The 26,037-nt window shown below is 52.1% G+C and overlaps 1 long non-coding RNA gene across 1 annotated transcript; it reads right to left on the bottom strand.

Annotated features, from left to right (window-relative positions):
• Positions 1–953: 953 nt before the first annotated feature.
• Positions 954–5,347, bottom strand: LOC140390187 (uncharacterized). Its single transcript, XR_011934579.1, has 2 exons — positions 5,233–5,347; positions 954–4,569 (listed from the first exon to the last, which is right to left on the bottom strand). It is a non-coding gene; the product is annotated as an uncharacterized lncRNA (long non-coding RNA).
• Between the last annotated feature and the right edge of the window lie 20,690 nt (positions 5,348–26,037).

Raw genomic sequence — 26,037 nt, 5'->3', positions numbered from 1 at the left:
CCTCGCCGTGGTGGGGGGACCTGCTTGAGAAAGTAAAGTTCCGCGAGCAGCACGGTGGCGCAGCGGGTTAGCCCTGCTGCCTCACGGCACCGAGGTCCCAGGTTTGATCCCGGCTCTGGGTCACTGTCCGTGCGGAGTTTGCACATTCTCCCCGTGTTTGCGTGGGTTTCGCCCCACAACCCAAAAGATGTGCTAGTTAGGTCACGCTTAATTGCCCCTTAATTGGAAAAATTGAATTGGGTACTCTTAAATTTATTTTTAAAAAAAGAAGAAAAAAAAAAGAAAGTAAAGTTGCAGTTGAGGGGGAGGATGGAAGGGTTCTACAACTCATGGGCCTTGTTCATCATGCATTTTCATGAATTGGATGACATCAAACATAAGAATTTATACATTGGAATGTATAAATTAATGATGATTCTTTTTCATTGGTGATTTGTATTCAAAATGTTGGGAGCTGTTTGAGGGTGGGTGGGATGAGAGGATTGTTGGCTGGGGGATTGCCATTGTATTTGTTGTTATTGTTAATTGTTTGTTGTTGTAAATATGATAAATGTGAAAAAGGAAGTGAATAAAAATATTGTATTCAAAAAAAGTGCAGGCCTGATGAACAATCATCTCCCGTTGGCTCTCTCAATCTAATGAGGTGCCGTCTACACCTTTTGTGATTTTGCCTTTTGTGAGCAAACACAAAGCTTTTTTTAAAATTTAGAGTACCCAAATATTTATTTCCAATTAAGGGGCAATGTAGTTTGGCCAATCCACCTAACCTGCATATCTTTAGGTTACGGGGGTGAAACCTATGCAGACACAGGGAGAGCAAACGAAGCTAAATTAAATAAAATAACCTTCTACCAAAGTCTTTGTTTCTGTAACCCATATGAATAATTAACAATGCTAATGAATACAATTGTCCCCTCTCCAGACTCATGAGGTGCAAGAAGAAACGCCCAATGTTCACTCAGTTTCTTTAATCTGGAAATTCGACATCATTCAAATAATTTATTTAACGGTAGATCTTTTGGCTCCATTTCAAACTGAAGTTGACCTTCCAACATTTAATACTTTCACACCGCTACCTTCACCATGTAAGATAAACATAGGTTAGCTTTTTATAGTAACTAACTTGTTCGAATTGCATTTACATCAGAACCATTACCAGTTTCTCAAAGATATGCTTCCATTTATAGACTGTTAATACAATAATTCCTGAAATTAAAAGCTATTTTCTAAAACATACGAATTATGTTACGAAACCGGACCAGGCCCCAATTTTTGTTGGGATACCAGACGAGAACCCCAAACATTTTGCAATTTGTCAAACTATGAGGAAAGGATACTTCACCCCAGGAGTGATGATTCTAACCAATAGATTTCTTTTATGTTAATTTAAACAGAATATTAACCACGGTAACATCAAATAAATCGTTTTAAAATTAACAGTTAAACAGTTCTAAAATAAAAAGAAAAACTTTAACTTACTATCTACACCTACCACTATATATATTCCAACCAAGCAACCCAATAGAGTTCAAATTCCACTCATTAATAAAGTTAACAATCAAGGTTACTTGCTGTTCTCTATGCAGACCTTTGGAGAGACCCTTTCAGGGACAACCTGAAAATCCTTCTGTCTTGTCAGACTCGAAGCCAAAGGCAAAACTACAGGCAGACCTGGCTCCTCCCATTAATTACATAATCTGTATCACACCAAGATGTCCCAATGACCTGTTTAGCTCGGACGAAACATGATCCCTCATTAATTATCTGCACCTCAGGGATCCTCCAAAAACATAAACAATATCCCATTAGCCATCTCTCTGTTAACAAGTAAATGGTTAAAATCATTGATTCCCTCACTTTAATGACTCATTAATCACAGCTTTGGTTAATCACTGTCTGTATGGTTTTTAATAACATTACTGAAACAAAATATAAAATATATTTCCGACATTCAACACAAAGTTTCTTTAAAATCTCTGCTTTGGTCTGGCTCCCAATTCTGATGGTCAGAAATGACACCGAACGTTAGTGGCACAGGATGGAGCTTGTTTCCTTCATACAAACACATGCAGAATTAAAGAGATCGAGAGAGGTTTGAAAATTTGTTACAGAGTGGACAACGATACTGCAATCATCTGCAAACTGTAGACCATGTGTATTTATGGTGGTCAGTTTAGTTTTGACAAGGAGGTGACTGAGGCAAATGAGTTTCCCATTGAGATGGTATTTAATACTCACACCAGAGGGCAGTTGAACTTTGATGAGGTGAATAATTACTCCCAGGTATATTGTAAATAGAAAGGGAGCCATCACACAGCCTTGCTTGACACCAGTCTGGATTTTGAAGACTTCTGTTTCAGATATCCCAATCAAGACAGTTACAGTCATATCATCATGAAGCAATTGCAGGATTGGAATGATGTTTCTTGGACATCCAGATCATTGGAGCACAGTCCACAGGACCTTGCAATTTACTGAGTCAGATGCTTTTGTCACATCGATAAAAATAATGAAGAGTTCCTGGTGTTGTTCTTGACATTTTTCTTGGATTTGTCTGGCAGCATGTACCATGTTGGAGGTTTCTCTGGAAGGTCTAAAACAAATCAAAGTTCGAAGTAATGTCTGTATCACTCAATCCATGTGGGATATGATGCCTGCTGGACAGATCATCAATATTTTCGATCGGTGATGAACATCCACCCAGCACCAAGTCATCCCAAGACCCAAACGTCCAAGAGAAAGATCAATGTCTCGGCCCTAAAACAGCCCGACAGAAGGAATTCTAGGTGCAGTTGACGACCAATCTCCACACATCCAACTCAATTCCTGAACAGTGGGTCAGACACTGCTGAGACAGACAGTGCTTTGGAAGGACAGCTACCCTGTATGAGCACTAGAAGGTAAACAACACAGACAACTCTCAGTGTCAGAAAAATAGGTGAGCCAGCTTCAAGTCATGTAGATGTTTGGAGAGAGAGGAAGAGTAGGTGAACCAAAGTCACACTGGGTTTGTCTCCAGTATTGGTACACTGACGTTCCAGGAGGTCCGATCACTGTGTGATGGCTTTATTACAGAACTCAGACCATTAGGGTTTCTCCCCTGTGTGTCTGTTGATGAACCAGGTGATAAGTTGTGAGACAGTCTCATCAAGACGCCTCACTCCTAAATGGCTTCCTTCACTGAAGCATTATTGTCAGTCTCACACTAAGGGTTATTTCATTGTGTAATTCCTCTGATGGAGCAAGAGGTACATTGGCTCAAAGAACAATTTTTCACACACCTCACACTTGCAGTTTCTTCTGTGTGAATTTACTGGTGTCTCTGGAGATTCGATGTCAAGGAGAATGATTTCTCACACACCTTTCATGCGAATGGTTTCTTTCTGCTGTGTATGCATTGGTGTACATGGAGGGTTGAAGACCAGATAAATGATTTATCACACACTTTGCACCTAAATGGTGTCTCCCCTGTGTGAATGCATTGCTGTACGTGGAAGGTCGCTGATTCCGTGAATGATTCATCACATATCTTGCACGTGAATAGTTTCTCCTGTGTGGACTGTCTGGTGAACCAGGAGCTTTGAACACTTTGTGAAGGCTTTGTCACACACCACACTTGAACGGTTTCTCACCAGTATGAATGCGTCGGTGTTGCACAAGTGTTGACGATTGTGTGAAGGATTTTTTACATACTTCACATGTGAATGGTTTCTCACCAGTATGAATGCGTTGGTGTTGCACAAGTGTTGATGACCGTGTGAAGGATTGGTCACACATCTCACACTTAAAGGGCTTCACCCCTGTGTGAATCCTCTGGTGCCTCAGGAGATCAGAGGATTGAGGGAAAGCCATCTCGCAAACCTCACACCTGAAGGGTTTCTCCCCGGTGTGATTCCTTTGGTGTTTCAGGAGGCTCCAAGATACCGCATAAGCTTTATTGCAAACCTCACATTTGAAGGGTTTCTCCCCTGTGTGAATTCTCTGGTGTATCAGGAGGCTGAAAGACCTCACAAAAGCTTTACTGCAAACCTCACACTTGAAGTGTTTCTCTCCTGTGTGGATTGCCTGATGTCGCTGGAGACTCCTTAACTGTGTGAAGGATTTGTCACACACCTCACACTTGGCTGTTTGCTCCCCTGTGTGAATGTGTTGGTGTGCACGGAGGCTCGTTAGCTGTGAGAATGATTTGCTGCACACGTCACAAGGGAATGGTTTCTCTCCTGTGTGAATGCGTTGGTGTGCACGGAGGGTTGATGACACCGAGAATGATTTATTGCACACTTCACACGTGAATGGTTTCTCCCCTGTGTGAATGCAATGGTGGATGCGGCGATTCCATGACTTTGAGAATGATTTGCCACATTCTTTGCACCTGAAAAGCTTTTCACCTGCGTATATGAGTTGGTCATTCGCGAGCACTGACGACTGTATGCCGGTTTGGTCACACACCTCACTCTTGAATGGTTTATCATCCATCTAATTCTGCAGTTAGGCCTTGGGTGATGGTCAGAATCTATCTGTGGTGTCTTTCCTGTCTGTATCCTCTTTGGTAGTACAGTACCAATCCTTCTGTAAAACAAAAACAACAGGATTTCCTTTAACTCTCGTCCAAGGGGCTGACTCCTCAGTTGAGAGACTACTCTACAGTGAATACCAGTCTGCTATTGCCCTGTGTGGGGGATCACTTACAAGTCCTTTCTTTCCCTCACTTGATTGTCACACACCATCTGTTTCTAGCGACAGACAACGTGGCTACTTTATTTCCTCCACCCAGACCCCCCATCTTCCCAGGCACCGAGAGGGCAATGGAAACAAGACAGGTGTGTAAAATGGGCTTTCAATTCCCTGTGAACTTGCGTTGGTTGCTGATCAAGACCGCTTTTACCCTTAAGAATGTGTTTAATATAAATAAAACACTCAGGTAAAATGTTAATTCAATGAAGATTTTGAAATTTTTCCCTTGATTTTTACAATTATTTGAAGAAAATATACTGGGCAGGAAGTGCGAAAGGCGAAGGAAAATATTGTTTCAGTGCAGTTGATTGCAGGGTTCTGGTTTATCCTGGGAAATTAGATACACTGCACTCACTCAGACTCCACATCCCAAATTCAGCTCCCACACACAGCACTGGGCAAAACTATCAAATCCAACCCCAAAGCCTTCAGGTAAAATCTTTAAAGACATAAAAATACGTTTCGTGTGTCTGCCTCTCCCAGATAATGACACCTCACCTTCTCATAATCGGCAATGACCCATCAACAAAACTCAGTCTGTAAATCAGAAGAGAAATGCTTCCGATAAACACTCAATATCCAACACACAGCCAATCAAACAGCTCAGCTCTCGAATTGACGGCTCTCGCAGTCAATCAAGTGGAGAGTCATCTGTTGTCCCGCCCATAATGAGCATGTCAATCATTCTGCGTAGCCAGTGACGTAGGAGGGAACGGGAACTCGCCTGCTCCGTGCTCCGCCTAGTTATGCGCAGATGCTTTCAAGACTGTCGGAACGACATTTTTCATGCTACACGTGGGCCCGGAGCCTGCGCAGTGAGGAGCGGCAGTATTGAAATGGTGAGACCCAGCCCCCGGTGCCTGATGGGAGTTGTAGTTCTGCCGCGCGCAGCGGCGGTTGGCGCCCAGCGTTCGGCAGTTGGAATGTGAGGAAGCGCGAGCCTGAGCGGCTGAATCGAATTGAAAAGCAGAGACTGACCCTTGGTAGGAACCAGAGCGATGGCGGTGGGAAGATTGCAGCGGATTCTCGGCATACAACTGAAGAGGAAAAAATACCACAAGTCAGAGCAGTCCCACTGACTGGACAACATAGAAGAATTGCAGGGAAGTGTGGTCGGGCATGTCAGAGGTTGCTTCTGTCTCCACAGATGTTTCCTGACCTGAGCATTTCCAGCATTTCTATCACATTTCCAGGATTCACAGTATTTTGCCCTATTGGATTCCAAGACCTATTAACAAGGACCCTAATTCATGCTGAAGAGTGAGGAATCAGGGGCAAAATTCTCCGTTATCGGCGCAAAGTCCGCCGATCGGCGCAGAAAACGGCGCAAATCACACCGCAAAAATCGTCGCGAAGTCTCCGGCCCGAAATGGGCTAGCAGCGACGTGACGGGATCCGCTCTTGTTCACGCCGTGCAGCGTCATACACGGCGTGACGGCTCATAAGGACGCGCTGTTCCCCCCCCCCACCCGACCGGAACACCCGACCGGATGGCCGGCCGCCGCTCAGCCTCGAGGTTCCAGTCACGCGATGTGGAGGCGCTCCTGGACGCAGTGGAGCAGAGAAGGGAGGCCCTGTATCCCGGGCACGGCCGCAGAGTTGCCCCACGCCACAGCCGGCGTCTGTGGAGGGAGGTAGCAGAGGCCGTCACCGCTGCGGCCCTGACACCACGGACAGGCACCCAGTGCCACAAGAGGGTGAACGACCTCATCAGAGCAGGCAGGGTGAGCCTCCCGCCCCCGCCCGATATCCATATTCCCCCTCCCCATATCCCCCCTCCCCCATACCCCCCTCCCCCATACACCCCTCCCGCATATCCCACCTCCCCCATATCCCCCCTCCCCAATATCCCCCCACCACAATATCCCCCCTCCCCATATCCCCCCTCCCCCATATCCCCCCTCCCCCATATCCCCCATAACCCCCTCCCCATATTCCCCCTCCCCCATATCCCCCACCCCATATCCCTCTTCCCCATATCCCTCCTCCCCCATATCCTCCTCCCCATATCCCCCTCCCCCATATTCCCCCTCCCCATATCCCCCTCCCCCATATCCCCCCTCCCCCATATCCCCCCTCCCCCATATCCCCCCTCCCCCATATCCCCAAGTGAATCCAGCCGTAACCCTAACCTCTGAAATACACGCGCAACCGATGGCGTGCATTCATATACCTGTCTAACACTGTTGCCTTTTACCCCTGCACCCCGCCCCCCCCCCCACCCGCCACAGGATAAACGTGCACACAACACCAGGGAGCATGTGAGGACTGGAGGAGGCCCCGCTGATGAGAGGCCACTGACCGAACATGAGGAAAGGGCCCTGGAACTGGCTGGCGGGCCTGAGGACCGGGAGGTTGCTGATGCAGAGGTCGGGGGCGTACTAGCAAGTGAGCCACCGACAGCCCGTCCCCATATCCCCCCTCCCCTATATCCCCCCCTCATATCACCTGATCACTGCCTGCGTGTCTAACCATGCATGCTTCATTGTGTATCGCAGGAGCAAACGTCGAGGCACCCATCCCCGCAGATGCAGACCGCCCGCAGGATGCCCCTCGGAGGCCACGGGAGACGGAGAGACCCGGACCCTCTGGCATGTGACACCCGCAGTATGCCCCTCGCACACTACGGGAGACGGAGAGACCCGGACCCTCCGGCATGCGACGCCCGCAGGATGCCCCTCGCACACCACGGGAGACGGAGAGACCTGGAGCAACAGGGAGACGACGCCCCCGTCACGTGCGGGTGCGAAGACGCAGGCGTGTGCCACCCAGCAACGAGAGGGGCAGCCACAGGCCCCCGTCACAGCCGAGCCAGGACACCCCTACCCAGGACACCCCTACCCGGGACAGCAGTACCCAGGAAGACAAAATACCAGACAGTGACACAGAGTGGATGGGTGGAGACGAACCCCCACCCCAAAGTGCCATGGACTCAGAGTGGGACGAAGAGCACGACACAACGCCACTGCTGTCACCAACACCCTCCACCATCGCAGAAACACTCACCTCGGTTGGGCACTTTAGTGATGAGGCGTCTGGTACACTCACTGGTGCGCACAACACAGCCGTCCCGGTACAGCAGGTGGAGGTAGGAGCAGCAGAGGGGCCGGGCGGTTGGAGGGCAGCCCAGCCCAAGCGAACATCTGCCGCCCAGATGGATCCCGGGTTCCTGGGGTTACCACACCCACCCATAGATCCGATGCAACCACCGACCCGGAGACGAGCGAAGAGGGTGACGGCCGGCTTGCGGCGGCTGCAGTCGCAGGTGGAGGAGTCACTCCCAGCTCCTGGACGCGGGTGGGTGCCGGTCATGCGTGCCACCCAGGCCGACACCGCATGGGTGGCGTCCGCGGTGGAGGCAATGGGTGCGGCGGTGTCAGACATGGGGAACGGTTTGCGAGGCCTGGGGCTTTCCGTGCAGGCGGCGTCTGTGGCCCAGGACATGGCTGCCCTCTCACAGGAGGCCATGAGCCAGTGCCAGCGGCAGATGGCAGAGGCGCTCAACGCCATGGCCCAGTCTCTGCAGGCCATGGCCCAGACTCAGCAGGCCATAGCCCAGTCTCAGCAGGCCATAGCCCAGTCTCAGCAGGCCATCGCTGAGGGCATCGGCGCCATTGCCCATGTGCGAGCCGGCGTCGCACAGTCACAGACAGGGTTTGCCAATCCCCTGAGCTCCATGGCTGCAAACCTGCAGACCCCTGTCGATACCAGCACGGGCCTCCAGGACTGGCAGCGCCAGATGTCGGGGGGGGGGCGTCGGATGGCCAGTCCACTCGCATCCCCCACCCATGTAGAGGCCTGGGGGCCATCGGGCACCCCGAGGGAGGTGGAGGTGCTGTTGTCCGTCCCGGGTCCCCCTGTAGGGGAGGTCCCGGAACACCGCAACACCTCGGGCTCGCCCCCCTTCCGTCCCAGGTGCATCGGGTGGGCAACGGGCAGGACAGGCTGGCAGCTCGCCATCCCAGTCGCCCGGGCCGCAGCCTGGCCCATCTAGGCCAGGACGCCCCAGGAAACGGCCGCCAAAGGGATCCCGTGTCAGAGGGCAGGAATCACAGGAGTTCACCTCCCGTTCTGCTGTACCGTCTGGGGAACCACGTAAACATAAGGCCAAACAATTAGACACTGAGTAAGTTGGCACGGGTGCAGGGCACAGATGAGTTTTAGGGGCTAGGGCACGTGCATGAACTCCTTTCGTTATTAAAGTCAATGTTACACCTACAGAAGCTGCCTTTGTGCTCTGTTCAAAGCGTGCGGGGGTGTCATGTACATTGAGCGCAAGTGTGTGTGTGAGGGGTGGTCTTACCTCAGCCTCAGGTGAGTCTGCCCCCTTCCCCCTGGGCCGCCATCAACATCCCCCCAGGCAGAGGACGGGACCGTGCGCTGCAGTGTCACAGCCGCATGCAGGGATGGTCCAGGTGGATGGTAGTACTGTGGCCATGGGAGCCAGTAGCTCATCGCAGGGTGGGTTGTCATCATCCTCCATGGCCTGCAATAGACACGCGTCCACCGGCAACTGTGTGAGCCCGGCCTTTGTGCCGCAGGTGGATCGGCAATGGGGGGGTGGTGTGCATGCGGGTGGGGTTGGGGAGGGGGGGGCGAGGGTGCTGGGTGGGTGGATGGGTGGGGGGGTGTGGGTGGTCAGCTGTTGCCATGGTGTGTGGTCTGTGGCCATACTACCCAATTCCCACGCCCATCTAGTCAGTGAAGCGGGCGGCTGTCAGCCTGTCCCGTGCCCCAGCCAGTAACGGTGGACAGCCACCCGCCCGTGTCTAGCCCGTCTGCCCTGACCATTGCCTCCATCCCCCTCATCTGGGGAGGACTGTGCCTCTTCCTGCTGCTCCTCCACTCCGCCCTCCTCTGCCTGCGGCACATCGCCCCTCTGCTGGGCTATATTGTGCAGGACGCAGCATACCACAATGATGCGGCTGACCCTATTTCACTGACCGATACTGGAGGGCGCCCCAGAGAGGTCCAGGCACCTGAAACGCATCTTCAGCATGCCAAAGCACCTCTCTATCACTCCCCTTGTCACTACATGGGCATCAGTGTAGTGGTTCTCCGCCTCATTGCGTGGCCTCCGTATAGGCGTCATCAGCCACGATCGCAATGGGTAGCCCCTGTCGCCCTGCAGCCAGCCCCTCAGCCGGGGATGGCGTCCCTCGTACATGCCGGTGATGGATGACCGCGACAACACGTATGAGTCGTGTACACTGCCCGGGTAACGGGCGCAGAATCATCATGCAGTGGTCGCATGATACGTTCATCGAATAGGTCCCCTTCCTATTGGTGAACACGGCCCTGTTATCTGCAGGTGGCCGCACGGCGACGTGCATCCCATCAATCGCGCCCTGGACCATGGGGAACCCGGACACGGCAGAGAAGCCCACGGCCCGGGCATCTTGGCTGGCCCGGTCCACAGGGAAGCGGATGTAGCGGTGCGCCATGGCATATAGGGCGTCTGTCACTGCCCGATGCACCGATGTCTGCGATATGCCGGACAGGTCCCCACTCGGTGCCTGGAATGACCCCGTTGCATAAAAGTTCAGGGCCACCGTAACCTTGACGGACACGGGGAGCGGGTGTCCCCCGCCAGTGCCACGCGGCGACAGGTGCGCCAGCAGATGGCAGCCATGTGCCACAGTTTCCCGGCTCATCCGGAGTCTCGTCCTGCATTCTCGGTCCGTGAGATCCTGGTATGACTGCCAGGGCCGGTACACACGGGGCACCCTCGGATGCCTCCGTTGCCGTGGGGCCGCGACGTCCTCCTCCCCCTCCTCGTCCTGTCGGTCAGGTGTCCCTTCAGCCTGGGCGGCTGCCGCCTGCCCCTCTGCGGCAGCCTGCGCCGCCTCTCTGGCATGCTCCTCCTCCTCCTCATCCAGGGCAACATGGACATTAGCGGCTGCCGCCACGGCGGCCAACATCGCTGGCTGATCGGAAAACATGACGGCCTTGGGGGGGGGGGGGGATCGACGGCATGTCATCATTGCCCATACCCCCTCCTCCCCTCAGCCAGGTGGCATGGACCGCATGGATCCGACTGTTGGAGGCTGGCACCTGGCCATGTGGACCATGTGAACTCACTTTACCCCCCCCCCCCCATTCCCCTCCGCGGCACGGACCCCCATCCCACTCCCCAGCACGGACCCCATCCCCCTCCCTGGCACGGACCCCATCCCCCTCCCCGGCACGGACCCCATCCCCCTCCCCGGCACGGACCCCCCCTTCCCGGCACACCCCGGAGCCCAGCCCACTCTAACAACCCCCTCCGCTGCACACACACACACAAAACCCTACACACCTCTCCGCCACACATTCAGACTGCGGCCACTCCATCGCCTCTCCAGCGGCCAACCCCCCAGGCCGTCACCCACCTCCACGCTGGTCGGCGTAAACCTTGAGCACTGGTTGACGCCGATTGAAAGGTGGTTTGATTTACGCCGACGTGACCCGTCATCACGTCGGCGGGACTACGGCCCATCCGGACGGGAGAATATCGGCAGCCCCAAAATCCATTGTCTTGCACCCACCCGAGCCATTCTCCGAGGTGTGCGGCGCCATTGACGCCCCGCCGACTTTTCCCCCTTCGGAGACTTCGGCGGGCGGCGGGGGCGGAATTCACGGCGGGGGTCGGAGAATCTTGCCCCAGATTCATCAATCGTTAAAAGTAACAAGGCAGTTCAACAAGCACATTTTATTTTAAAAAAACAATAACACGGGTCTATTTTTGGAGGAATAGAATTGAAAAGCAGAGAAGTGATGCTAAACTTGTCTAGAACCTTGTTTAGACCACACTTGGAGAGCTGTGCAGAGTTCACATCAACATATTGAAAAAGGACAGAAAGGAACTGGATAAAGATGCAAAAACATAGATAAGGATGATATTGAGAATTGAGAGATTGTAACAATCAGGAAAAAGTAAACAGGCTGGAAGTCTTTCCCTGAGACGAGAGAAGGCTGAGGGGGGCATCTGTAGCCATCTGGGATGGCCACGTCCCGATTACAAATGGACACTTGCAAAGAATGCAGGGAAAATTGGACAATACTAAGAAACAAGCAGGTGCAAGCTCTGTCTATTGATTAGAACTTAAACTCTCAGACAGGACAGAAACTGCCAAGCAATCTACATACTAATGAGCCATCTCCGGGGACAAAAGGGAAACATTTACATACACAATGTTAAGGCAGACACCCCCGTGCCAGAAGAGGCTAAAACAAAGCAGACCAACGGTCACTAGGACACGCCCAGCGATCAGGGAACCACCCCTCTCTTGGAGGAAGATCGATACGACTGATTGGGGAAAGACCCAATTAGTTGAGGCCAAGTTCAAGGCCCGCCCAAAAGCGCGCAAAGCCCTTTTTAGTAGAAAAGGTATTCCCCAAGGGAGAATCTTTCTCCTTTGGCTTAGGCTTTCAGTGAAGAGAGAGACCAGCCTAGCAGCTGCATCAGACCAAGTAAGTTCCAAGTCAACGCACGCTACGAGATAGACGCTCCTAGTTGCTACCCTGTAAACAGCTCAATCCAGCAGCCTCAGAACCGAGCAACGGATATTGTTCCTCTGACTGAGTGGGCACCCGAAGCTAAGTATAGGCTTTAGTAATAGTGGTAATTTAGTTTGTATTGTTTATGCATGAGTAGATTTGACTGTGTGTAAATAAATGAGCATTGCTTTTGAACTTACTAACTGGTGTATCGAGTCATTGATCAGTATTCGGTTCTGATCCTTGTGGCGGTGTCGAAAGCTATCTGGCGACTCTTGAGCAAACGTAATTAAACAGAGCCAAATTAAGAGCCAACCAAAGAGAGAAACATTTATTGGCGACATCTGACGGGACTCGACTTAGAAGTGGCCTAACCACTCCGAGAGAACCCAAAATTTGAATTGGGAATCCAATTGAGAACAGAAAGAAAAACCACAAGCGTCAAAACAGTACTGATCAAGCCTCTGAGATTTAGAAGTGTGTTAATGCATTCGTACTAACGGATATAAGGCAAACCTGAAAGATTTTGTTGCGTAAAACTGTCGGGGGTTTTGTAGGCCGGAAATTAGCGTAAGCCGTATCCGTGTTTACATCACCACTTTATCACCCCCTGTTCCAATTCCTAGATAGAGAAAATGGCAACAAAGGCAATGGTACGCCTTATGAACCCCCAGGAATTTGAGGTCGCAGCGACCAGTAGAGTAGAACAGTGTCCCATTTGGGAAGATGAGATCAGAAAATATCGCAAAGGAAAAGGATGGCAACTTTGGAGTGAATTCTGCAATAATGAGGAAACAGGACCCGTGAGTATTGGACATACTTTGTGGGAGAACCTGTCAGAGATCCACAAGAAGAGCTTAGGGAAAGCTTGCAAGCCGATGGCAATCGTGTCCTGTTTGGCACAATTGCGAGGCACAGAGGGGGTCGTTAGGATGCTCCTTAGAGAGATAGAGGAGGGAGACAGACGTAGTGAGGTAGACACGAGTGAGGTAGAGAAAGAGAATAGAGACTTAAAAGAGCAGTTAGCAGCAAGGGACAGAGAGGTGGATGATGCCAAAAGGGCACATCAGTCTTGTCTCGCACATTTGAACAGTTTTCAGATTCAATATGATAAGGCCTACCAGGACACTCAACGTGCAGTCTTGGTAAGACAAGAAACAGAACAGCAAGTTGAGAAATTGCAGAAACAGTGCAATGATTTAAAAGGAGCCCTACGAGCACTCCATACTTCCACAACGGAACAAAGGCAGAGCTCCGTAGACCACGCAAAGTGCCGGAAGCAAATTGCAGAATTGCAATCTCTGCTTTCTGTTCAAAATGGACTTCAAAGTACATTCGGACCCCAATTAGACCAGGAAAATGGCCCCGACTGGCAGGAATTGACCGAGACTGCCCATAGATACGTACATGGGACATGTACGCAGGAAAAAACGCAGAAATAGAAAGCGCCCCAACCGAACAGGCAGAACACACCCCCATGAACGCTGTAACCACACACCGCAGGGCCGCAGGAGAAGGAGAAGCAGATTTCCTTTACACAACCCTGTTAACTGTGACCCAATTATGGGACGCGAGTGGAAAAATTACACCGTTCTTTCCCACATCAGATCCCCACCAATTTTTCGCGAAAGTCAAACAACAGGCAACCATGTACGGCCTGGACGAAAAGGAGCAAGTGAAGCTCACAGTTTTAAGCCTCGACCCTTCAGTCGTAGCAGCCCTTCCTGACCCACAGAATGTAGGAGGAGGCACACTCCAAGAGATGCACACAGCAATCCTTGATGCGATCGGCTTTAACAGAGGGGACCCCGTAGAAGGCCTAAATAAGTGTAGGCAAAAGAAGGCAGAGCACCCCACAGCGTTCGCTGGACGTTTGTGGATTCAATTCACCGCAGTTTTTGGAGAGTTAGCCCGCGCCCGTTTGTCCCCAGATAATATGGCCGAATGGACCCGAATTCTAGTCTCCCATGCCACAGAAGCAGGACGAAAAGCTTGCACAAATTATTACCCCTCAGATGAGGCCCACAATGAAAAATGGGTTTTGAAGAGATTGTCAATCAATTGCAGGCAAAACCGCATTTATAACACCCGATGAAGAGCAGGCAGAGATAAACCCAGTTAAAGCACACCAGAACCCCGCATTGGTAAATGAGGGCAGGAACAGCCCACACCAGCCCAAAACTCAGGAATGTTACAACTGTGGACAGCTAGGACACTTTGCACGAGAGTGCAATGTGCCCCAGAAGCAGCAGAGAAGCCAACAGACAGGCACCCTAAACAGGAATAAGGCAAAGCCGATCCATAGCGTTAGCGCCCATTCAGAGAATGCAGACATGAACGGCACCAACTGACGGTGTTCGGGCTCCCCAACTTGGGTCTCCGACACCCTTTGGGACAAGTCTGGTAGACCGGTAGTAGCAGGCAAAATTTGGGGACAACCCGTAGAATTTCTTTGGGACACAGGAGGGTCCCGCTCAATTCCTCCACGATGTTTCAGCAAGACATGTGGCCCACAACAGACACCATCACACTCAATGGTTTTACAGGCCACATCACAGGGTTTTACAGGGACACATTACAGCCCCTGTGGCAATACAAATTGGGAACATCGCGACCAAGCACCCCGTGGTTTTAGTTGATCTGCCCCAGAAAGCAGAACATATCCTTGGGATCGATTTCATGAGCTCCCATAATCTCTCTTTTGATCCAGTTAACAAGTGTGTTTGGAAAATGGCAAAGGCAGCACGAGCCCCCGCCACGCTCACAGTAGGAGAGTACGTAAATAGGATTAGCTCAGTAGGAGACTTCTGGTTCGACCCTCGAGCCATTAGTGCAGCCAAACAGGTTAGGGCAGTCCTGCAGGAACATAAAGCAGCATTTGCACAGCACAAGCACGACTGTGGCAATTTGGCTGGCTTTGTGAACATTACAGGTCCCGACCCTAAACCCCAGAAGCAGTACGGATTTTCCCAGGAAGCAGAGGGAGAAATCTCCAAAGTAACAGAGAGTTTGTTGGATCAAGGCCTACTCAGATCAGTAGCCTCCATAAACAACGCACCGATTTGGCCCATCAGGAAACCGGATGGATCATGGCGACTGACCATTGATTACCAGGAACTGAACAAAGTAACCCCAGCAGCAGCCCCCACCGTAGCCACAAGTCCCGAGACCATGCTCAAACAGGGACTCCAGTCAAAATTGTTTTCGGTTTTGGACATTAGTAATGGCTTTTGGTCCATTCCATTGGCTAAAGCGTGCCAGTACAAATTTGCCTTTACATTCCAAGGACAACAATACATGTGGACGTGCCTTCCACAAGGCTTCCACAACTCCCTCTCCATTTTCCACCGACAGCTGGCAAATGATCTAGCAAAGTTTTCCCGCCCCGATTGTCTGGTCCAGTATGTAGACGACTTGTTACCACCGACAGACAGAAAGGGAGAGCACATTTCGCTTCTCGCCGAACTCCTAAAAGAAATTGGTTGTAAATTCAACCCCAAGAAGGCCCAGATTTTGAAAGAAAAAGTGATTTACTTGGGTACAGTGATTACTCATGGTAAACGCGAGATCGAGCACAAGATAATTGACTCGATCGTCAAATTGCCCCTCCCCCACAATGTCTCAGCCCTCCGGTCATTTTTAGGACTGGTTAGCTGCTGCCGAAACCATATTGACGGTTTCGCCACTAAAGCAGCGCCTCTATCCGACCTTCTCAAGAAATAGGCACCTTGGGAATGGCTTCCACAGCATTCAGATGCCGTGGACGCTTTAAAAAGAGCACTCAGCACAGCCCCCGCACTACAGGTCCCAGATCCACTTTCCCCATACGCAATCGAAGTTGCAAGCACCGACCGAACCCTTTCGGCCGTGCTCCTCCAGGAATGCCACGACCAATTATGTCCCGTAGCATACGCCTCACGCGTGTTAGACCCTGTGGAGCAAGGAATTACTGCCTGTGAAAGGCACCTGCTCGCAGATTTTTGGGCAGTGCAATACTTCGCATATATTACAGGACTCAACCCCATCACCATCCTCATAGAACACACCCCGACACAGCTATTGTTAGACGGCCGACTTAAAGATGGCACAGTCAGCCAAATCCGCGCAGCCCGTTGGACCCTTCTTTTACAGGGACCGGGCATCACAGTAAAATGAACCAAGACGCACAGATTCCTTGCCGATAATTTGCAGTATGCAGGCACCCCTCTTGAATGTGAGATCATCACCACAAAACAGAACACAGGCCCATTTATTCCCAAAATACCTCCCAGGAAAACAGGTAGTACACCCCAGAGACCCCAGCCCACAGACACGTGCGCACCCCTGAAGATCTATGTGGATGGCTCATCCACAGTGTTAAATGGAGAGAATTACCGGTTGCGGTATATATGTAGAGGACGTGCAGGGACGCGCCCTAAATTAAATTTCCTTAAAGTTGCCAGGACACTTAGGCTCACAGGCAGCAGAGCTGGCAGCGATTGCATATATTGTAGACCACCCAGACTCGTTCCCGACCCCAGCAGACAACTATTCGGACAGCTTGTATGGGAAACAAGAAGATTTGTTTCCACGGACGGTAAACCCCTACCCTCAGCCACATTACTCCGCCATATCTTAGAGACAGCGAAGGACAGGAAATACAGAATAATTAAGGTTCGCAGTCATCACCGTTCTTCCCCCCCCTGATAACATTAAAGCAGATGCCCGAGCGAAGGTAGGCTCCAGGCATGGTTATTTTTGGAACCCCCCCCCCGCAGAGCACCCCAGTACACGCAGTTTAGGTCTCACAGACCAATATTCAGGATTTAGCGAAGTCACAGAAAGAGGACGAGAAACTCAGGGAAGTTTTAACGGGAACCTTCCCAGGCCCGTATGATGACTACAGAAACGCAATCACCACACACGACGGTGTGAAAGGCATTTATATAGTTCCCAGCCAGGACAGGAACCAGATCATTTGTCAGTTCCATGACAATCATGGACACCAAGGAATTGAACCTTCCCTAGCCCACCTCAGACCGCTTTGTTGGTGGCCTGATTTAAAAACCGATGTAACGCACTACATTGAGAATTGCTTAATCTGTGACCAGAACAGTCCGGACAGATATGCTAAAAAGGCTCAACTTAGTCATACCCGCCTCGTGAATGGACCCTGGACAAATGTCCAGATAGATTATATAGGACCCCTACCCCCATGCAGACATGGTTACAAGTATGTGTTGGTGGTCATAGACACCTTCACAAAATGGGTGGAAGCATTTCCATTCCGAACTAATACGGCCAAGACAATGGCTAAAATATTAACACACCACATCTGTACAAGATGGGGCCTGCCACGCAGTATAGAGTCCGATCAAGGCTCCCATTTCACAGAACGTGTAATGAAAAACGTCCTCGCGATTTTCGGCATTAGACAAAAGTTCCATATCGCATACCATCCCCGGTCAAGTGGTATTGTAAAACGAATGAATAGGACATTGAAAGCCAACCTCAGGAAAATGGTACAGCAGAATAACAGCACCTGGGATTCAGCACTTCCATTTGCTTTGATGTTTTTAAGAAACACGGTATCCACGTCCACAGGATACACCCCCCACACCCTCATGACCGGACGCCCCATGAAAGGCACTGAGTATTTATTAGGACTGGATTTGGCCAGCCCCGCAGTTACAGCCCTCACGCATGAAAATGCGGTTAAACAACTGGTACAGAACATAAAGGCAGCCCAATTCGCAGCAGCAGTGAGTCTTGGAACCAGGAAGAAACAGAACAAGGCTTGATTCGACAAAACAGTACACGCCACTGAGTTTACAGTGGGGCAACAAGTTATGCTTTCTCTTTACAACACCAGTTCATTCCTCTCCCCAAAATTTTCCGCACCGTACTCCATTTCGGACAGTCAGCCCCTCAGTATACAAAATAACCTATCCCAATTGTAAGTCTGCGTGGTTTCATATAAACCAGATCAAGGCTTACGGCTCGCAGAATAACCACACACACCACATCCTGCTCGCAGCAGCAGACGATCATGCCCCGCCCACAGATGACGTATTCCTACCCTCCCCCAACATGACTTCAACTCCACCCCCAGAGGCACGACTCCGCCTCTCCCTTCCCTCAGCCAGCAGCGACAGTGATAGCGATCACAATGACGACAGCCACAGCACACCACGTTACGACTATACCCCTGCACCAGGCCCACTCCCAGCGAATCTGAGCATGATTCTACTGGCCCATTTGAGATCACTTATATCAAAGCCCCTGACACAGACCCACCACCCGACAATTACGGATTGAAGCATAGTAGCTCCAACCTCGACACATGATTCTGGCACCGAGACAATTCGTTCAGGCTCATCCGGAATGATGAGATGGACCCCAATTCGCCCCAAGCAGCTTTAGCACGGTTACTACAGTCAAGAGATTGGCAGCCGGGAGATGATGACTTAAGAGTCTGACTCCCACCAAACGAATCCCTTTGCGACCCTGTTCGCTCTTGAGCAGTGAGGTGTCCAGATGATGGAAAAGAGAAAAAAGGAACCGCTGGAGAGATACAGTGTCCTTTCTGATGGAACCTGCACCATGTTTGTTGAATGTTTGTTCGTTACTGTTAACGTTAAGTGTTGTTTGTAAACTCGAAAGTTTTCATGGCCCCACGTCACCACTCCTTTGACTCCCAATGGCTGTTAGAGGAACAAGTTTGTCCCCAGACAATAGTTCAGAGGAACTAGTTTGTCGACAGAACACGACTCATAGTTGCTCTCCTAATTCGAGAGGCAGCCCCCACGACGACCACATTCTTACCCGTTCTTGCCGGTTGCTCAGGCAGTGGAGAAACGGCATTGGTCCCCACCCTGCCTGAGGACCCCCCTCTGGTAAGCTACGCTCGGGTAGATCACATACGGCATTGATCACCTTCCTACCCGGGGATTCCACCCATTTCTTACCTGCCGCGGTCCATACGCACCCCATTTTTGACTCGTTACTTTCAAAATTCTTTTGTTTGGTTATGGCTATGCTATTTACATCCTCAATCACTGGGATGGCAAATCACACAGGTTGCGAGACGGCTCGCAGTATGGCAGTATTTTTCTTCGATATCTTGTCCCAATATTCGTTTTTAAAAAAATATATATTTTTAAATGAGGGAGTCAACAATGGTGACCAATTATAAAGGGAAATTGGCAGTAAAGGACAGACAGACAGACATACGAGATCTTAAGCAAGATAATAACAGAAATTATGCTTGTGTTCACAGATCTCCAGAAACCCAGGAACCCCAGAGGAAGACAAAGAAGAAGACCGACAAAGATGAAGACAGCCTTCGTGTTCACATGGATCTTAGCGGGATCCCTTCAGTTGCACGCGGACGCTACCCCTCTGACCCCTACCACACAAACCGTAAATGATTCTCACCCCTGCAATACACGGAACCCCGAGATAACTAGCCCAGCGATAGCTAGCAATAGCCTGACCTGGTGTGATAAGTTATCACCTGGTACTCACTCTCATATGTAGTCGAAGCACTCTTAGTGCTGGCGATACTTTGCAGTGTCGTGCAAACATTTAGAGTTAGGAAATGGCGAAAGAGAGCATATCGCTCTCGCATACCGGTATACAGGTTTAGGTTCCCGATTTTCGGATTTCACCAGACCCCCGAACCCATTGGGACGGATTGAAGAGCATCCATTTTTCTTGATGTATTCTGTGGAATAAAGAGATGTAAACCTCTGTGTCTGGCTGCCAGGCCAGAGAAATTTGTGTGCTGCTATTTTGTACAGTTTAAGATGTCTCGATTGTTTTTGGATTGTTTGAATGAGAATAGTTTATTGAGAATAGAGGATCCAGTTTTTTTTATTTTTATGTAATGCATGTATTAATGTCAGAGCGCCCCGTAGAATTTTATGACAATGACTGTATTTAAAATGGTTTAGGTAAAATTGTGTTGCATAGAATAGGACAGTGTAGAGCCTAAGTATGGGTGCCCCGGTGGTCAGAGGATGAAGATGACATAGTAGTGTGATCTTTCACGCTTCGCGTTGAGGATCACAAGGAGGGGGTGTAGCCACCTGGGATGGCCACGTCCCAATTACAAAATGGACACTTGCAAAGAATGCAGGGAAAATTGGACAATACTAAGAAACAAGCAGGTGCAAGCTCTGTCTGTTGATTAGAACCTTAAACTCTTAGACAGGACAGAAACTGCCAAGCAATCTACATACTAATGAGCCATCTCCGGGGACAAAAGGGAAACATTTAGATACACAATGTTAAGGCAGACACCCCGGTGCCAGAAGAGGCTAAAACAAAGCAGACCAACGGTCACTAGGACATGCCCAGCGATCAGGGAACCACCCCTCTATTGGAGGAAGATCGATACGACTGATTGGGGAAAGACCCAATTAGTTGAGGCCAAGTTCAAGGCCCGCCCAAAAGCGCACAAACCCTTTTTAGTAGAAAAGGTATTCCCCAAGGGAGAATCTTTCTCCTTTGGCTTTGGCTCTCAGTGAAGAGAGAGACCAGCCTAGCAGCTGCATCAGACCAAGTAAGTTCCAAGTCAACGCACGCTACGAGATAGACGCTCCTAGTTGCTACCCTGTAAACAGCTCAACCCAGCAGCCTCAGAACTGAGCAATGGCCATTGTTCCTCTGACTGAGTGGGCACCCGAAGCTAAGTATAGGCTTTAGTAATAGTGGTAGTTTAGTTTGTAGAGTTTATGCATGAGGTGATTTGACTGTGTGTAAATAAATGAGCATTGCTTTTGAACTTACTAACTGGTGTATCGAGTCATTGATCAGTAATCGGTTCTGAACCTTGTGGCGATGTCGAAAGATACCTGGCGACTCTTGAGCAAATGTAATTAAACAGCCAAATTAAGAGCCAACCAAAGAGAGCAACACATCACAGAAAGCTTTAAAATGATGAATAATAAAATTAAGAATTTGGGGTAAACGGAGAGATGTTCCCACTTGTGTGGGAGTGTCCAAAACTAGGGTCCAGAAATATAAGTTGATTAATAATAAGTCCACTGAGGAATTCAGAAGAAACATCTTTCCCAAGAGAATGATTAGAATATGGAACAAAAAGAGAAAATGCTGGATAATCTCAGCAGGAGGTCTGACAGCATATGTGAGAGAGAACAGAGCTAACATTTCGAGTCAGAATGACTGGTTTATCCTGAGAAATTAGATACATTGGACTCACAGACTGTACATCCCAAATTCAGCTATAAGCCACAGCACTGGGCCTCCCACACAGGAGAAACTGTTCCTGTGCGATGAGTATGAAAATTCTTCTCACGCTTTTTTTTGGGAAGTATTTTTATTCCAATTTTCAACATTTTAGATTTTACAACAAAATAAACACGCCTAACACATTAAACCTATTAAGAAGCCCCTCTCCACCCATCCCTCCATGGACACCATGTCCTCCTCCAAAATTCTTCCATAAATCACCAAGACGAACCTCCCTCTCCAACCCCCCTGCTGACAGCACCTACTCAGCAATGAGGAGGGAGGCACTATCTGGAAGGTCGTAAAGGCCTTCCTCGCAAAGTCCTACACCTGCATGTACTAGAAATTCTCCCCCCACTCCAGGCCAAACTTCTCATTCAACTTCGCAAGCTCACAAACCACCCTCCAAGAAACAAATCCTCCATTTCCCTGATCCCCCTCTCCCCATCCCTGGAACATTGCGTCCATCCTCCCTGTCTCAAATCTGTGACTTCTCCTGATCGGCATCACCCTCGACCCCGCTCCCAACATAAAGTGCTGCCGGAACTGCCTCCAAATCTTCAGCGTGGCCACCACCATCGGACTCACCATGTCCTTCCCTGGAGCCAACCGTGGGTGCTGTTGCCAGTGCCCACAACCCTGACCCCCTACATGAACCCACCTCCATCCTTACCCACAAAGCCCCCGCCTCCCTATTCCATCCCTGTACCTTCTCTGCATTCATCGCCCAATAATAATGCATCAAATTTGGGAGGTTTAACCATCCCCTCTCCCCCGACCGCCGTCCCTCCTGCAGTACAACCTTCCCCGTCCAGACAAACAAAGAAATCAGCCTGTCTACTCCCTTCAAAAATGCCTTTGACGAAATGACCGGCAGGCACTGAAATTTAAAAAAAACATTGGTAAAATGTTCATCTTCACTGCCTGCACCCAGCTCACCAATGACAGAGGAAGATTATCCAACCTCAACAGATCTGCCTTCACCCTCCCCACAAAACTTGAGAAATTCAAGCTCCGAAGACCTGCCCAGTCCCGAGCCACAGGCACCCCCAGATTCCTAAAGTGAGACAATGCCACATGGAATGATAACCCCTCCTACCCCGTCCCCTGTCCATGGAGAGCAAACCACAAAATACTCACTTTTCCTCAGATTAAGTTTATACCTTGAAAATGTCCCAAATCTTGGGCGTCATTCTCCGACCCCCCAGCGGGTCGGAGAATGGCCGTTGGCCACGTGAATCCCGTCCCCGCCGGTTGCCGAAGTCACCGAAGGGAGAAAAGTCGGCGGGGCGTTAATGGCGCCGCAGACGTCGGAGAATGGCACGGGTGTGCGCAAGGCAGCCGATTTTGGGCCTGCCGATATTCTCCCGTCCGGATGGGCCGAAGTCCCGTCGACGTGATGACGGGTCACGTCGACGTAAATCAAACCTCCTTTTAATCGGCGTCAACCTGTGCTCCAGGTTCACGCCGACCAGCGTGGAAGTGAGTGACGGCCTGGGGGGTTGGCCGCTGGGCAGGCGATGGCATGGCCGCAGTCTGAATGTGTGGGGAGAGGTGTGTCTAGGGTTGTGTGTGTGTGAGGCGGGGGAGGTGGTTAGAGTGGGCTGGGCTCCGGGGGAGTGCCGGGAGGGGGGGGTCAGTGCCGGGGAGGAGGTTGGGGTCCGTGCCGGGGAGGAGGATGGGGGGCCCGTGCCGGGGATGGGGGGGGGTCTGTGCCGGGGAGGAACATGGGGGGTCCGTGCCGGGGAGGGGGGATATGGGGGGGGGGGGGGCCGTGCCGGGGAGGAGGATGGGGGGCCCGTGCTGGGGAGGGGGTTGGGGGGAGGCCGTGCCGGGGAGGAGGATGGGGGGCCCGTGCCGGGGAGGGGGATGCGAGGGCAAGTGAGTTGGTCCACCTGGCCAGGTGCCAGCCTCCAACAGTTGGACCCATGCAGTCCATGCCACCTGGCTGGGGGGAGGAGGGGATATGGGCAATGATGACATGTCGTCGTTCCCCCCCACCCCCCACCAGGCCGTCATGTTTTCCGAGCATCCAGCGATGTTGGCCGCCGTGGCGGCAGCCGCTAATGTCTATGTTGCCCTGGATGAGGAGGAGGAGCATGCCAGAGAGGCGGCGCAGGCTGCCGCAGAGGGGCAGGTGGCAGCTGCCCAGGCTGGAGGGACACCTGACCGACAGGACGAGGAGGGGGAGGAGGACGTCGCGGCCCCACGGCAACAGAGGCACCCGAGGGCGCCCCGTGTGTACCGGCCCCGGCAGTCATACCAGGACCTCACGGACCGGGAATGCAGGAGGAGACTCCGGATGAGGCGGGAAACCGTGGCACACATCTGCCACCTGCTGGCACACCTGTCACCGTGTGGCACTGGCGGGGGACACCCTCTCCCCGTGTCCGTCAAGGTTACGGTGGCCCTGAACTTTTATGCAACGGGGTCATTCCAGGCACCGAGTGGGGACCTGTCCAGCATATCGCAGACATCGGTGCATCCGGGCAGTGACAGATGTCCTATATGCCATGGCGCACCGCTACATCCGCTTCCCTGTGGACCGGGTCAGCCAAGGTGCCCGGGCCGTGGGCTTCTCTGCCGTGGCCGGGTTCCCCATGGTCCAGGGCACGATTGATGGGATGCACGTCGCCGTGCGGCCACCTGCAGATAACAGGGCCGTGTTCACCAATAGGAAGGGGACCTATTCGATGAACGTACAGGTGGTCTGCGACCACCGCATGATGATCCTGCACGTCTGCGCCCGTTACCCAGGCAGTGTACACGACTCATACGTGTTGTCGCGGTCATCCATCCCGGGCATGTACGAGGGACGCCATCCCCGGCTGAGGGGCTGGTTGCTGGGTGACAGGGGCTACCCATTGCGATCGTGGCTGATGATGCCTATACGGAGGCCACGCAATGAGGCCCATGTAGCGACAAGGGGAGTGATAGGTGCTTTGGCGTGCTGAAGATGCGTTTCAGGTGCCTGGACCTCTCTGGGGGCGTCCTCCAGTATCGGTCAGATAGAGTCGGCCGCATCATTGTGGTGTGCTGCGTCCTGCACAACATAGCCCAGCAGAGGGGCGATGTGCCGCAGGCAGAGGAGGGCGGAGTGGAGGAGCAGCAGGAAGAGGCGCAGTCCTCCCCAGATGAGGGGGATGGGGGCAATGGTCAGGGCAGATGGGCTAGACACAGGCGGGTGGCTGTCCACCATTACCGGCTGGCCCAGCGGGCACGGGACAGGCTGATAGCCGCCCGCTTCACTGACTAGATGGGCGTGGGAATCGGGTAGTACGGCCACAGACCGCACACCATGGCAACAGCCGACCACCCACACCCCCCACCCATCCAGCACCCTCACCCCCCTCCCCAACCCCACCCACCCCACCCGCATGCACACCTCCCCCCCCATTGCCGATCCACCTGCGGCACAATGGCCGGGCTCACACAGTTGCGGGTGGACCCGTGTCTATTGCAGGCCATGGAGGATGATGACAACCCGCCCTGCGATGAGCTCCTGGCTCCACATCGTTGGACTATGTCTCACCCATGGCCACAGTACCACCATCCACCCGGACCATCCCTGCATGTGGCTGTGACACTGCACCGCACGGTCCCGTCCTCTGCCCGGGGGGATGTTGATGGCGGCCCAGGGGGAAGGGGCAGACTCACCTGGGGCTGAGGTAAGACCACCCCTCACACACACACTTGCGCTCAACGTACATGACACCCCCGCACGCTTTGGACAGAGCACAAAGGCAGCTTCTGTAGGTGTAACATTGACTTTAATAACCAAAGGAGTTCATGCACGTGCCCGAGCCCTTAAAACTCATCTGTGCCCTGCACCCGTGCCAACTTACTCAGTGTCTAATTGTTTGGTCTTACGGGCCCTTTGACTACGTCTACGTGGTTCCCCAGACGGTACAGCAGAACTGGAGGTGGACTCCTGTGATTCCTGCCCTCTGACACGGGATCCCTTTGGCGGCCGTTTCCTTGGGCGTCCTGGCCTAGATGGGCCAGGCTGCGGCCCGGTCGACTGGGATGGCGAGCTGCCAGCCTGTCCTGCCCGTTGCCCACCCTATGCACCTGGGACGGAGGGGGGGGGGGGAGTCCGAGGTGTCGCGGTGTTCCGGCACCTCCCCTACAGGGGGACCCGGGACGGACCACACCACCTCCTCCTCCCTCGGGGTGCCCGATGGCCCCCAGGCCTCTACATGGGTGGGGGATGCGAACGGACTGGCCATCCGACGCCCCCCCGACATCTGGCGCTGCCAGTCCTGGAGGCCCGTGCTGGTATCGACAGGGGTCTGCAGGTTTGCAGCCATGGAGCCCAGGGGATTGGCAAACCCTGTCTGTGACTGTGCGACGCCGGCTCGCACATGGCCAATGGCGCCGATGCCCTCAGCGATGGCCTGCTGAGACTGGGCTATGGCCTGCAGAGACTGGGCTATGGCCTGCTGAGACTGGGCCATGGCCTGCAGAGACTGGGCCATGGCGTTGAGCGCTTCTGCCATCTGGCGCTGGCACTGGCTCATGGCCTCCTGTGAGAGGGCAGCCATGTCCTGGGCCACAGACGCCGCCTGCACGGAAAGCCCCAGGCCTCGC

Source organism: Scyliorhinus torazame, chromosome 14, assembly GCF_047496885.1.
Source record: "Scyliorhinus torazame isolate Kashiwa2021f chromosome 14, sScyTor2.1, whole genome shotgun sequence".
Lineage (NCBI taxonomy): Eukaryota > Metazoa > Chordata > Chondrichthyes > Carcharhiniformes > Scyliorhinidae > Scyliorhinus > Scyliorhinus torazame.
This window is presented reverse-complemented; position numbering and strand designations above follow the sequence as displayed.